We start from the raw sequence: 14,737 nt of genomic DNA on the forward strand, positions 1-14,737 counted from the left end.
ATCTCATTTTACCGGCAAGTCTCTTTACTCGTTCCGTAATACAAGATCCCGCAACTTACACTAAGTTACATTGCTTGCAAGGCTTGTGTGTGATGTTGTATTACCGAGTGGGCCCCGAGATACCTCTCCGTCACACGGAGTGACAAATCCCAGTCTTGATCCATACTAACTCAACTAACACCTTTGGAGATACCTGTAGAGCATCTTTATAGTCACCCAGTTACGTTGCGACGTTTGATACACACAAAGCATTCCTCCGGTGTCAGTGAGTTATATGATCTCATGGTCATAGGAATAAATACTTGACACGCAGAAAACAGTAGCAACAAAAAGACACGATCAACATGCTACGTCTATTAGTTTGGGTCTAGTCCATCACGTGATTCTCCCAATGACGTGATCCAGTTATCAAGCAACAACACCTTGTTCATAATCAGAAGACACTGACTATCATTGATCAACTGGCTAGCCAACTAGAGGCATGCTAGGGACAGTGTTTTGTCTATGTATCCACACATGTAAATGAGTCTTCATTCAATACAATTATAGCATGGATAATAAACTATTATCTTGATACAGGAATTATAATAATAACTATACATTTATTATTGCCTCAAGGGCATAATTCCAACACGGGGGAAGCGGTAGGGGCTCCCGGAGCTTCGGCTCCGGTGAGGTGGTCGCAGGGGCGGTTGGAGGCGACGAGACGGAGTGGTGGCGAGGGGATTGGGGTGCGGAGGGGTGTGGGGTTTATATAGGGGGTCGGGGTGGTCTCGGGAAGGGAGGAGGAGGGAGATCGGGGGAATCCCGGCGAGGCTTCGGCGGGCTAAGGAAAGAGAGGGGAGGGAAGAAGGAAGGTGGCCGGTGGGGAGGTCTCGTCGGCCAGTGGGCCCGGGTGGCAGCGAGAGCGGGGAGAGGCGCGGGCGATCGGGCGGCCGATCTGAAATCCCTTCGGATGCGGTAGTGGGGATTCGGCCCAAATCAGTTAAAAGATGCTCGGGCGATTTCCTAAAATATAGGATATTTCCTATTTTTCAAAAACAGAAACTAAATCAAAATAAAAGGCATTAAATAAAATCCTAAAATAGGGGTATTATATACCAAAATTTTCAGAAAAAAATCTCTACACGATTATTATTTTCCAAGGCAAAAATAAAAACTTTAAATTTTTTTTTTCAAAAAATCTCTAAAAGCTTTATTTCTTTTTGCAATTATTTTCTCAATATAAATTTTGGTTTTCTTGGCTCAAAATATTTCAAAAATGCCCCTGGTTTTGGAGGGTCGTATTCCTCCGCTCTTTCTTGCGTGCAAGAATTATCTTTGTGGTATTTTCTCAGGGAAGAAAAAAAATAGAAAAGCAAAAGCAAATATTTGAAGAATTCAAGTGCAAACTCCATTGAAATTCTTTATAGTTGAAGAAGTCATGTCATCTTCTCTCATTGATTTTAAATGGATGAATTTGCATTCACCGAAGTAGAGGAAAGTCATTTTATTCCCTCTCATTCAAAAGTTTTGAAAAGTTTCAGATTTTACTCACGCTTCAATCACTCAAGCAAACAAATAAACAATATAATAATTATATTAACATTCTAAAATTTGGGATGTTACAAACCTACCACTCTTAAAATGAATCTCGTCCTCGAGATTCGAAGAGGCTAGAAAGAAAGGTTAGGGTTTGGGGGTCTTCTAACAAATCCAACCTCCGGCAAGGTGGGATGCTACCACACTTAAATTGAGAGATACTAGTCCCTTAAGATTTTAACAATCCTCTGGGGTTTTTGGCAGCTGACTCCTTACAGTCTTCATACTAACTCCTCTGGTGATGCTCTTCCATTATACTCATAACGTTCTCATCAAAATCGAGGGTTCTTCTGTTGATACAAGCTTCTTCCGTTACTGGGTCTTCTTAACTGACAGACTCATGATTAATACTAAATAACCTATCGACGATTCTCATGGTGGTCTACCATTTGTGGTTATCCTGCAGAGAGAGGGGTCTTGGCTTCATCCTCACCGTAAAATTTCTTACGCATGACAACAATTGCCATGTACATGGGCTTTTCTTATTCCGTTCTAAGGCTTAAATAAAAGCTTCAAAGAACATCGTCTCTCACTATGGGTAAGTCTCTTAGATTTACCATTCTGAATAGCAAGAGAATGATCATAGTAAGTCGTCATGGTGGCCAAGCCATGTCACACTGAAATCATTACCTTGTATAAGGCTTAGTGAATCTCGTATTCTAACACTTGGGCATCCTCACAAGCGTTGCAGAATTTCTCTTGTCCACAAACGAAGTTCGGATAATCCATTGGTTCTGCAAGCTGAACAAAACATCTATCGTATCTTCACAACTCTCTGGCTTTCGTATGCTCCTAAGAAAACGTTTGCTGAAACAAGTTTCCTTCTCCAAAAAGATAGTACTTGATCCTTATTAGTCCCGGGGTCTATGGTTTTCAGGCATACTTGGAATTACTCCACCTTTAAATTTCCATAGTGTTTCATTCCATCATACTCTTGGGGTAACTATCATAAAAATAGCCCTCGGACTTATTTTTGGTACACACTCCACTCTGTGGGATACCTTCCATTGGTGTGTTTACCATGAAAAGGTATTGGTTCATCCATGAATCATATTCATTTCATAATCAATCCTTTATTACATCCTTACTTTCTTCAAAATTCCAATTCTAAAGTAATTTATTACAAATGCTGCCATCCACATTGTTCGGTATGGTCAAGCATTTCTGCCAACTTTATTCATCTGTCTCTCTTGGAGGTACTTTAGTTCCACTGGAACTTTCCAATGTGCTCCTTGAAATCATCCATATTTTGCTTTCTCATGGTAGCCATGAGCTTCATCTCCATCATCTCCGCACGTACTTCACTCAGGTATTCCTGGGTATGACAGAGTCTTGCTTCAAGTATTTCTCCAATCTGACATATGGCTTCCATGGCAGCTTCACGAACAGCATCAAAGAAGGTTGCTCGTGGTACACGTGAAATGAAAAAGTATTGCCCCATAGTCTTTGGACAAGCTCCTTTCATATGGTGGAGGTGTACTTCCACGTACCAAAGTTCCACTCCATTTTCCATGAATAGGTAGCCTTTGTAGACTGCATCTCCTTCTAGGTGAATGTGCTTCATCATGTCCTTCAGGATTTTCGGGTAATCATGATTACTGGTCAGGGTCATGATCGTTTCTGGACCCTTGAGGAATGACTCGTAGAGAGTTGTCATCTGCAGGTGTCAGTAAATAGGTACTCATAGGAATGTATGTGTCTCCTTGGTAATCATGGTACATTCCTACTTAGTGGATCCTGTGTGTTTACCGATTACTACCACACTTAAAATGAATTATACTCATGCCTGCATAGACCATATTTTCTCATATCCTCACAATTGTTCAGAGATCTTTGTTCGAAGAGAAACAACGCATACAGTTTCAACATAGGCAATCATGAGACAATAAATTCCATTCATCCATGATGTTATTACAATCTCAGGGACTTCTGTTACAAAAAATTTCACTCCATGATCTCATGAAAAACAAGATTTCTTCAGATTACACTAATTGCTACGGTCAAAACTTAACTACTCCTTCTTAGCTTTCTTCATTTGTGGACAATCGCTAGCAAAATGTCCTGCTTCCTTGCAACGAAAGCAAATGAGTTCTGACAAGTCTCGCGACGTCTTAGTGTTTGCTTTTGCTCCTTGGGTTTCCGGCTTCCTTCCTGAGCACATGTATTTGTGGTGGCCAAATTCCATACACTTGTGACATCTGACATGGCTCTTCCAAGGGTACCTTTTTTTTCTTTCTGGACTCCTTTATTTTGGTCAGTTCTTCTATTTCAAGTGGATCAAACTCCACTTCTTCCGTCAGGAAGTTTCCCAGATACTCTTGGCTTTCCTTCGTGCAATCTTGTGAATAATGTCCTTCTTCTCCACATGAGTAAAATGCATTGGAGAAGAATCTGGTCAGACCTTGTCCATCAGGGTCTTCAATATTTTCGTTCATCACTGGCTCTTCTAGAATCTTCTTCTTGAGTGTTTCCTTCATTGCTTCTTTCTGCTGCTGGATAACTTGTTGTACCTTGGGGTAAATGTGACATTGAGCTGGGTAGTGGGTGGTTCCTTCACAAAGGAAACAAGTCACCTGACTACTTGGGCACTCCTCAGCTGGGTGATTTTCTTCACAATGAGTGCATCCATGCTTGTGTTCTTCCTGAGTGTGTCCTATTTCTCCACAGATCTTGCATGCACAAGTCTTCTCCTTCGGATTATCATAGCACTTCCAAATAAGTCGGGATCTTAACACAGTGTTCTTGAATTCGTCCCAAGTTTCTGCTCCACTAAATCCTTGTATGGCATGGTGCATTCTCCACCAGATAGCAGCACTTTGGGTAAAGTACTGGAGAGTGTGTTCCACTTCATACTTCCTTGAGATCAAGTTGCTCCCGAAGTGGCTCTCCATGTTTTGAATCCATATTCCAGCCTCCAGCTGGGTCATTGGTCCAGAGACTACAAGTCCAGCTGCATACTCCATCTGGTAGGGTTGAGGTTTTGGGGATGAGACGGGTAAGAGAGGGAGGGAGATACACACAATACAAACAATATTTTTGAGAATAGATTTTAGTTGTGGCTGTCGAAAAACACACACCAATGACGGCTCACAATTCATCGTATCTAACGTGGGTATATAAAAGGGGTTTGGACTTCTAATGGTCATATAATTATTCAAACACTTCAGGGTCTTCGAGTTCTTCGGGTCTTGAGAGTCTTCTGTTGGTGTAGCTTCAATTCTTCAAATGCGTGGTGAAATCCTCTTTACTTTGAAGTAGAACTCTGTTGATTCTTCATGAGGTAAAAGGGGTAAGTGGATTGTATAACTATTTGAGGTGAGAGAGAACATTTGACGAAATCAGAAGAGATGAGAAGTGAAAGGTATTCTCGAAAATAAAGTTTTTTCAGAGATCCTTTCCTAAGAGATTTCCAATTTCTAGTGTCACGTCCTACAATCAACATGTGCTTTGATACCATTCTGTATCGACCCAACTCAAAACGAGTCAAGCCTCTGTGTATCTCTGCCATCCCTGGATCAGTATGCTGGCACACACAGTACATCAATGTATATATCAAAGTGCAATCACATGTAAATAGCGTAAAACTGATATATACCTTAAATATCTCAGCGGAAGCAGTCAAGGGAGTGGAGTCCCAATAAACACCAACGGCAAGTTGAGTGTAGACCGTAACCCTGAATCGTACTCTTACTCGTCGAGGAAAATATCTGCAACATGATACGTTGCAGCCGTGTAGGTCAGCATATTGAATATGCTGGCAAGTCACATAAGAGAGGGGGTAAAATAATAATCATCTATTCTACATGCATATATGGCAGGTGGGGCTATAAGTTTTTGGCGAAAAGCAAGTTTTCTCCTACAACAAGAGGGGCTAAAAGCAAAATATTACTACGCTTTTGGTTGTTAATGAGATGGTTCCGCCAACCAGTTCTCATACCCAAGTTATCAATACTACCCTCATCAAATATATGTAATGGTGTTGAGAATTCCAGATAACTTCAGTTCCTTTGGCTCAAGTTGTCCATGACCGTGGACACGGCTAATCGATTAGGTTTGAGTACTCTGCAGAGTTTTGCACACGTTCCCCACAAGATTTGATCGCCTCCGTGTATGTCCTCGCACTTCAGGGTGTTTGAAAACCGGATGATCAAAACATGGTATTTCAACGGGTCCCTCTGAATCCCTGTCGGTGCCCATCCAATCCTACCGTTCTTCTACATCTGCTAGCACCGCCTTTCCAGAGTCGCCGCGTTGTCCAACCAAGCCAGAGCCCATAATGACTTGTGGATGTGCAGGTAAGCCTTGGGTCTTCAAAATATCCGTCCGTCTCTTTGAGCCTGGGTGAAGCTTTCCGCAAGATGTCATGGCCGTCTCCAGCATCCCGGGTCATCCACTGGTTTCTCCGGGGAGCCGATCAACCGTCCCTCACCCAGAGTTGCATTGCATCACGAGGTCTTGAAAAAGTCTTGACTTAACCGGTCTTGGTTATTAAATTATTCTTGCATCACTCGTGATAAACTCTCAACCAGAATCCCCTCTACTCAAGCATAGCAATATGAAATTTGTCGTCCCGGACAAAGTAACGGGGTTGTTGGGTGCCTACCACATGATACTAAAATATGTAACCATAATTTCCAAGTACCTAGTCAACATGCAAATTGGGCATAGGATGGTAGAACTACGATGCATAAAACATAGGTGATACATGATCAAATGACTTGCCTGGTGATGTTGACGAGGAAGAATTATCGTTCTCGAGGAATAACTTGATAGACTACCCGTCACTCTCCGATGAAATCTATATAACAACCATATCATCCACGTAAGCACTCATACTAGCAATCATTCTAGCAATCAAAACAAAAGAGAGAGCGAATAAGAATCCGAAAGAAACTTCAACTAAAACTAGGAGTCTTCTACTACATCAAACACTAAATAGTTTTTCTCTTACAGAAAATAAAATACTTAAATAACAGGAAACGAAGATATAAATTTAACTAAGATGAAATAAAGTATTTTTCACAAAACTATTTGAAAGTATTTCCAAACGGGATTTGAAACAGTGGAGAAACCAATTGCAAGTTATTAGAGAACTAGAATTGATTTCATGATAACATATAAAGATAAAATCAAAACTTGTTGCAAACCTACTGTTAACTAACAGAAACAAAACATAATATTTCTGAAATATAAAAGAAAAAATAATTTAAAAACAACTAAAGAAAGAAATATAGTCATAATCCTAAAAGAAGTGAAACAAAAAGTGTTTCACCAGAAATGGTGAGCTAAAGTACTCAAACAATTCTGAAATTCTTACCACTGATAAATAAGATCACTAGTGATCAGTAGCAAAAAGAATTAAATTAAAAGCTATTTTTAAACTCCCATAATAAGCAAAACGAGGTTTTAAACTAAATCTGATCTAATTCAAATTTTAAAATTTCAAACAGATACAAATAATATGTTTTTGAAAACTTCGGGAAAATTGTGATCTACTTGAAAAAGAATCAACCTCATTGGAGTTGTGGATCAAAAGTTATGAGCAAAAGAAACTTTTATCTGCCTCTGTTTTTGAACTAAAACTGAAAAAAAGAAAAATCTAAATAGTGAACAGGGGTCCACGTGGCGTGTCCTGAGTGGCTAGGAGGTGTGCGCTACGATGACTAACTAGCGGACGACCGCAAATTAAACAAAAGCTCTCTGGCTAAATAATAAGTGAAGAAAACCGTTCGGTTTTTGTTTAAAAACCGAAGGGTTATCCTACTTCTAATCGTGCGCGTAAGATCTAGATCGGACGGTTATTACCGGGAGGGGGAGCTCACAGGGGGTTGGTGGCCTCCGGCGATATCTCCGGCGAGGCCGCGGCGGGGAGGCGGACAGGGACGGGGTTCCGGTGGTCGGGGTCAGCAACGGAGAGGACCAGGCGATGGCGGCGGGCCTCCTGCGTCAGTTGGCAGCCTCGGCAGGGCGCATAGGCGATGAGGGCGAGCTCCTCAAGCTCGGGGCCTTTGGGTGGAGGTCGGGATCCGGCGAGGTGGTCGCAGGGGCGGCTGGGTGGAGGGCTCGGGGTTTTGGGGATGAGAATGGAGTGCGGAGGGGGTAGCGTAGCTCCTGGCGGCGGCAGGGGAGTTGGGGTGGCGCGGGGGAAGCGGCAGGGGCTCCCGGAGCTTTGGCTCCGGCGAGGTGGTCGTAGGGGCGGCTGGAGGCGACGAGACGGAGTGGTGGCGAGGGGATTGGGGTGCGGACGGGTGCGCGGTTTATATAGGGGGTCGGGGTGGTCTCGGGAAGGGAGGAGGAGGGAGATCGGGGGAATCCCAGCGAGGCTCCGGCGGGCTAAAGAAAGAGAGGGGAGGGAAGAAGGAAGGTGGCCGGTGGGAAGGTCTCGTCGGCTAGTGGGCCCGGGTGGCAGCGAGAGCGGGGAGAGGCGCGGGCGATCGGGCGGCCGATATGAAATCCCTTCGAATGCGGCAGTGGGGATTCGGCCCAAATCAGTTAAAAGATGCTCGGGCGATTTCCTAAAATATAGGATTTTTCCTATTTTTCAAAAATAGAAACTAAATCAAAATAAAAGGCAAGTAAATAAAATCCTAAAATAGCGGTATTATATACCAAAATTTTCAGAAAAAAAATCTCTACACGATTAACATTTTCCAAGGCGAAAATAAAAACTTAAAAAAATGTTTTTTTCCACAAATTCCCTAAAAGCTTTATTTCTTTTTGCAATTATTTTCTCCATATAAATTTTGGTTTTCTTGGCTCAAAATATTTCAAAAATGCCCCTGGTTTTGGAGGGTCATATTCCTCCGCTCTTTCTTGCGTGCAAGAATTATCTTTGGGGTATTTTCTCGGGGAAGAAAAAAAAATAGAAAAGCAAAAGAAAATATTTGAAGAATTCAAATGCAAACTCCATTCAAATTCTTTATAGTTGAAGAAGTCATGTCATCTTCTCTCATTGATTTTAAATGGATGAATTTCCATTCATCGAAGAAGGGGAAAGTCATTTTATTCCCTCTCATTCAAAAGTTTTGAAAAGTTTCAGATTTTACTCACGCTTCAATCACTCAAGCAAACAAATAAACAACATAATAATTATATTAACATTCCAAAATTTGGGATGTTACAATTGTTCTAAGACAATTTTATCTATCTCATCTCTCTCCTCCATATGCATATCATTTTCATGCTCAAGCAGATATTGCTCTAAAGGATCCGTAGGAGGTACGACAATAGAGGCAAGAGCAATGATTTCATCCCTACGAGACGACTCTCTTTCATGGGGTTGTCTTCCAAACTTGGAGAAGTTAAATTCATGAGACACACCCTCGAAACTTACTGTGACAGTCTGCTTAATGCAATCAATGTGAGCGTTGACAGTGTTGAGAAAGGGTCTACCGAATATGATGGGATAAAAGCTATCTTGTGCAGTACCAAGGACGAGGAAATCAGTAGGATACTTCGTCTAACCACACAGGACTTCTACGTCTCTCACAATTCCCAGAGGGAAGATAGTGTCTCTATTAGCTAGCGTGATAGTGACATCAATGGCTTCTAACTCAACACATGCAATCTCATCTTTGATTTCATCATATAGAGAACGGGGTATTGCACTAACACTAGCTCCCATATCACATAAACCATGGTAACAATGATCTCCTATCTTAACAGAAACAACGGGCAGGACACCTACAGGTCCGTGTTTGTCTTTTGCGTGAGGTTTAGCAATTCTAGCAGAGTCCTCACAGAATTTGATAACATGCCCATATATGTCTTCGGCTAAGAGATCTTTGATAATAGAAACACTAGGTTCAACTCTAATCTCCTCAGGGGGTGCAAGTGGTCTAATGTAACCCCTACGTATCACAGTTGGAGCTTTAGAATAATCCTTCATCCTAGCAGGGTCTGGTGGTTTCTGAGTGTAAGCACAAGGAACAACAGGATCACTAAAAGCTATGATTTTCTCCTCAACTAGATTGGTTTTGGCTATCTTGCTTTCTATAGGAGGATGATATTTAAACCACTTCTCTGTGGGAAGATCAACATGAGCAGCAAAAGATTCACATACAGAAGCTATCTCAGAGTCAAGTCCATACTTAGCGCTAAAATCTCTAGAAGTCTTTGTCTCAACAAAAGATTTAACACAATCAAACTGGAAATTCATACCTGACTCCTTACCTTCCGCTAGCTCCCAATCTTCACAGTTGCATTTGATTCTCTCCATTAAATTCCACTTGTGATCAATATCCTTCTTCATAAAAGAACCGGCACAAGAAGTGTCAAGCATGGTACGATCTTCATGAGAAAGCCGAGCATAAAAGTTTTGAGTGATGATTTCTCTCGAGAGATCATGATTGGGGCATGAATATAGCATTGATTTAAGCCTCCCCCAAGCTTGAGCTATGCTTTCTCTGTCACGAGGCCAAAATTTATAAATAAAGTTCCGATCACGATGTACTAAATGCATAGGATAGAACTTTTGATGAAATTCCAATTTCAACCGATTTTAGCCCCATGATCCAGCATCATCACATAGCCTATACCATTTCAATGCCTTATCCTTCAAAGATAAAGGAAAGACTTTCTTGTTTACCTCATCCTCGGGAAAACCTGCAAGCTTAAATAAACCACAAACTTCATCTACATAGATTAGATGAAAATCTAGATGTGAAGATCCATCTCCTGTAAAAGGATTAGCGAGCAATTTCTCAAGCATACACAAAGGAATTTCATAAAAGTTATTTTCAGTAGGTACCTCAGGTTGAGGAGAAACTCCTCGTGCTTCCGTTCGTGGTGAAGATACCCCGAACAAACTCCTCAAAGGAAGAGTTTCCATAGTGACAAGTGACAATAAATTTCAGCACAGTATAAAAATGTTTCCTTACCAATTTCCACTTACCAAAGGGGCTTCACTCCCCGGCAATGGCGCCAGAAAAGAGTCTTGATGACCCACAAGTATAGGGGATCAATCGTAGTCCTTTCGATAAGTAAGAGTGTCGAACCCAACGAGGAGAAGAAGGCTCTGATAAACGGATTTCAGCAAGGTAATAATTGCAAGCACTGAAAGTAGCGGTAACAAATGATTGTGTAGCGAGGTGAAATGTAGCGAGCAAAAAGTAACAAGTAACAAGTAGTAGCAATGGTGCAGCAAGTGGCCCAATCCATTTTGTAGCAAGGGACAAGCCTGAACAAAGTCTTATAGGAGGAAAAGCGCTCCCGAGGACACACTGGAATTTCTGTCATGCTAGTTTCATCATGTTTGTATGATTCGCGTTCGTTACTTTGATAATTTGATATGTGGGTGGACCAGCGCTTGGGTACTGCCCTTAATTGGAAAAGCATCCCACTGATGATTAACCTCTCTCGCAAGCATCCGCAACTACAAAAGAAGAATTAAGACAAAGTCTAACCATAGCATTAAACTAGTGGATCCAAATCAGCCCCTCACGAAGCAACGCATAGACTGGGGTTTAAGCTTCTGTCACTCCAGCTACCCATCATCTACTTACTACTTCCCAATGCCTTCCTCTAGGCCCAAATATGGTGAAGTGTTATGTAGTCGACGTTCACATAACACCACTAGAGGAAAAGACAACATACATCATATCAAAATACCGAACGAATATCAAATTCACATGACTATTATCAGCATGACTTATCCCATGTCCTCAGGAACAAAAGTAACTACTCCTAAGACAAATCATAATCATGACCAGAGGTGTAATGAATAGCATCAAGGATCTGAACATCAACTACAAAGAGTAATCAACACTACTAGCAACCTTACAAGTACCAATCGGAGTCGCGAGACGAAGATTGGTTACAAGAGATGAACTAGGGATTGGAGAGGAGATGGTGCTGATGAAGATGTTGATGAAGATGCCTCCCCTCCAACGAGAGGAGTGTTGGTGATGACGATGGCGAAAATTTCCCCCTCTGGGAGGGAAGTTTCCCCGGCAGGATCGTCCTGCCGGAGCTCTAGATTGGATCTGCTCAAGTTCCGCCTCGTGGTGGCGGCGAAACGACGAAAAAACTCCCGATTGATTTTTTCCAGACCAAGATGCTTCATATAGCAAAAGGGGGGGCTAGTGGGCCTTCAGGCAGCCCACAAGCTCGCCCACCGCCACCAGGGGGTGGTGGCGGAGTGGGGGCTTGTGGGGCCCTGGTGGCCCCCCTCCGGTAGTTCTTTCGCCCAGTATTTTTAATATATTCCAGAAAGAATCCACGTAAATTTTCAGGGCATTTGGAGATGTGCAGAAAAGTGGACTAGGATTTGCTCCTTTTCCAGTCCAGAATTCCTGCTGCCTGAATTCTCCCTCTTCAAATAAACCTTGCAAAATAAGAGAGAAAAGGCATGAATATGGTACCACAAGTAATATAACAGCCCAAAAAGCAATAAATATCCTTTTCCAGTCCAGAATTCCAGCTCTCTGATACGTCCATTTTTATGCTTTCATGTTGATATTTATTTCTTTTTGGGCTGTTATATTACTTGTGGTACCATATTTATGCCTTTTCTCTCTTATTTTGCAAGGATTATTTGTAGAGGGAGAATTCAGGCAGCTGGAATTCTGGACTCGAAAAGGAGCAAATCTCAGTCCACTATTCTGCACATCTCCAAATGCCCTGAAAAGTTACGTGGATTTTTTTCTGGAATATATTAAAAATATTGGGCGAAAGAACTACCGGAGGGGGGCCACCAGGGCTCCACAAGCTCCCACTCCGCCACCACCCCCCTGGTGGCGCAGGGCAAGCTTGTAGGCTGCCTGGAGGCCCACTAGATCCCCCCTTTTTCTATATCAAGGGTTTTGGTCTGGAAAAAATCAATTGGGAGCTTTTTCGTGGTTTCGCCGCCGCCACGAGGCGGAACTTGAGCAGATCCAATATAGAGCTCCGGCAGGACGATCCTGCCGGGGAAACTTCCCTCCCGGAGGGGGAAATCGTCGCCATCGTCATCACCAACACTCCTCTCGTCGGAGGGGAGGTATCTTCATCAACATCTTCATCAGCACCATCTCCTCTCCAATCCCTAGTTCATTTCTCGTAACCAATCTTCGTCTCGCTACTCCTATTGGTACTTGTAAGGTTGCTAGTAGTGTTGATTACTCTGTGTAGTTGATGCTAGTTGGATTACTTGGTGGAAGAGTTTAAGTTCAGATCCTCGATGCTATTCATTACACTTCTGATCATGATTATGATTATGTTTTGTGAGTAGTTACTTTTGTTCCTGAGGACATGGGATAAGTCATGTTGATAATAGTCATGTGAATTTGATATTCGTTCGGTATTTTGATATGCTGTAAGTTGTTTTTCCTCTAGTGGTGTTATGTGAAGATCGACTACATAACACTTCACCATATTTGGGCCTAGAGGAAAGCATTGGGAAGTAGTAAGTAGATGATGGGTTGCTGGAGTGACAGAAGCTTAAACCCCAGTCTATGTGTTGCTTCGTGAGGGGCTGATTTGGATCCACTAGTTTAATGCTATGGTTAGACTTTGTCTTAATTCTTCTTTTCTTGTTGCGGATGCTTGCGAGAGAGGTTAATCATAAGTGGGATGCTTGTCCAAGTAAGGGCAGTACCCAAGCGCTGGTCCACCCACATATCAAATTATCAAAGTAACGAACGCGAATCATATGAACATGATGAAATTAGCATGACAGAAACTCCCGTGTGTCCTCGGGAGCATTTTTCCTCCTATAAGACTTTGTTCAGGCTTGTCCCTTGCTGCAAAAGGGATTGGGCCACTTACTGCACCGTTGCTACTACTTGTTACTTGTTACGTTTTGCTCGCTAGGTTTCACCTCACTACACCATCACTTGTTACCGCTACTTTCAGTGCTTGCAGTTATTACCTTGCTGAAATCCGTTTATCAGAGCCTTCTGCTCCTCGTTGGGTTCGACACTCTTACTTATCGAAAGGACTATGATTGATCCCCTATACTTGTGGGTAATCAAGACTCTTTTCTGGCGCCGTTGCCGGGGAGTGAAGCTCCTTTGGTAAGTGGAAATTGGTAAGGAAACATTAATATACTGTGCTGAAATTTATTATCACTTGTCACTATGGAAACTATTCCTTTGAGGAGTTTGTTTGGGGTATCTTCACCACGAACGGAAGCACGAGGAGTTGCTCCTCAACCTGAGGTACCTACTGAAAATATATTTTATGAAATTCCTTCGGGTATGCTTGAGAAACTGCTGGCTAATCCTTTCACAGGAGATGGATCTTCACATCCAGACTTGCATCTAATCTATGTAGATGAAGTTTATGGTTTATTTAAGCTTGCAGGTTTGCCCGAGGATGAGGTAAATAAGAAATTCTTTCCTTTATTTTTGAAGGATAAGTTGTTGACATGGTATAGGCTATGTGATGATACTCGATCATGGGGCTATAATCGGTTGAAATTGGAATTTCATCAAAAGTTCTATCCTATGCATTTAGTACATCGTGATCGGAACTTTATTTATAACTTTTGGCCTCGTGACAGGGAAAGCAAAGATCAAGCTTGGGGGAGGCTTAAATCAATGCTATATTTATGCCCCAATCATGAGCTCTCGAGAGAAATCATCACTCAAAACTTTTATGCTCGGCTTTCTCACGAAGATCGTACCATGCTTGACACTCCTTGTGCCGGTTCTTTTATGAAGAAGGATATTGATCACAAGTGGAATTTATTGGAGAGAATCAAACGCAACTCTGAAGATTGGGAGCTGGAGGAAGGTAAGGAGTTAGGTATGAATTTCCAGTTTGATTGCGTTAAATCTTTTGTTGAGACAAACACTTCTAGAGATTTTAGCGCTAAGTATGGACTTGGCTTTGAGATAGTAGCTTCTCTATGTGAATCTTTTGCTGCTCATGTTGATCTTCCCAAAGAGAAGTGGTTTAAATATCATCCTCCTGTAGAAAGAAACATAGCCAAAACCAATCTAGTTGAGGAGAAAATCGTAGCTTTTAGTGATCCTGTTGTTCCTTGTGCTTACACTGAGAAACCACCATACCCTGCTAGGGTAGAGGATTATTCTAAAGCTCCAACTATGATACGTAGGGGTTACATTAGATCACTTGCACCCCCTGAGGAGATTAGAGTTGAACCTAGTGTTACTATTATCAAAGATATCTTAGCCGAGGACATAGACGGGCATGTTATCAAATTCTGTGAGGA

Source organism: Hordeum vulgare, chromosome 2H (genome assembly GCF_904849725.1).
Source record: "Hordeum vulgare subsp. vulgare chromosome 2H, MorexV3_pseudomolecules_assembly, whole genome shotgun sequence".
NCBI classification, from domain to species: Eukaryota; Viridiplantae; Streptophyta; class Magnoliopsida; order Poales; family Poaceae; genus Hordeum; species Hordeum vulgare.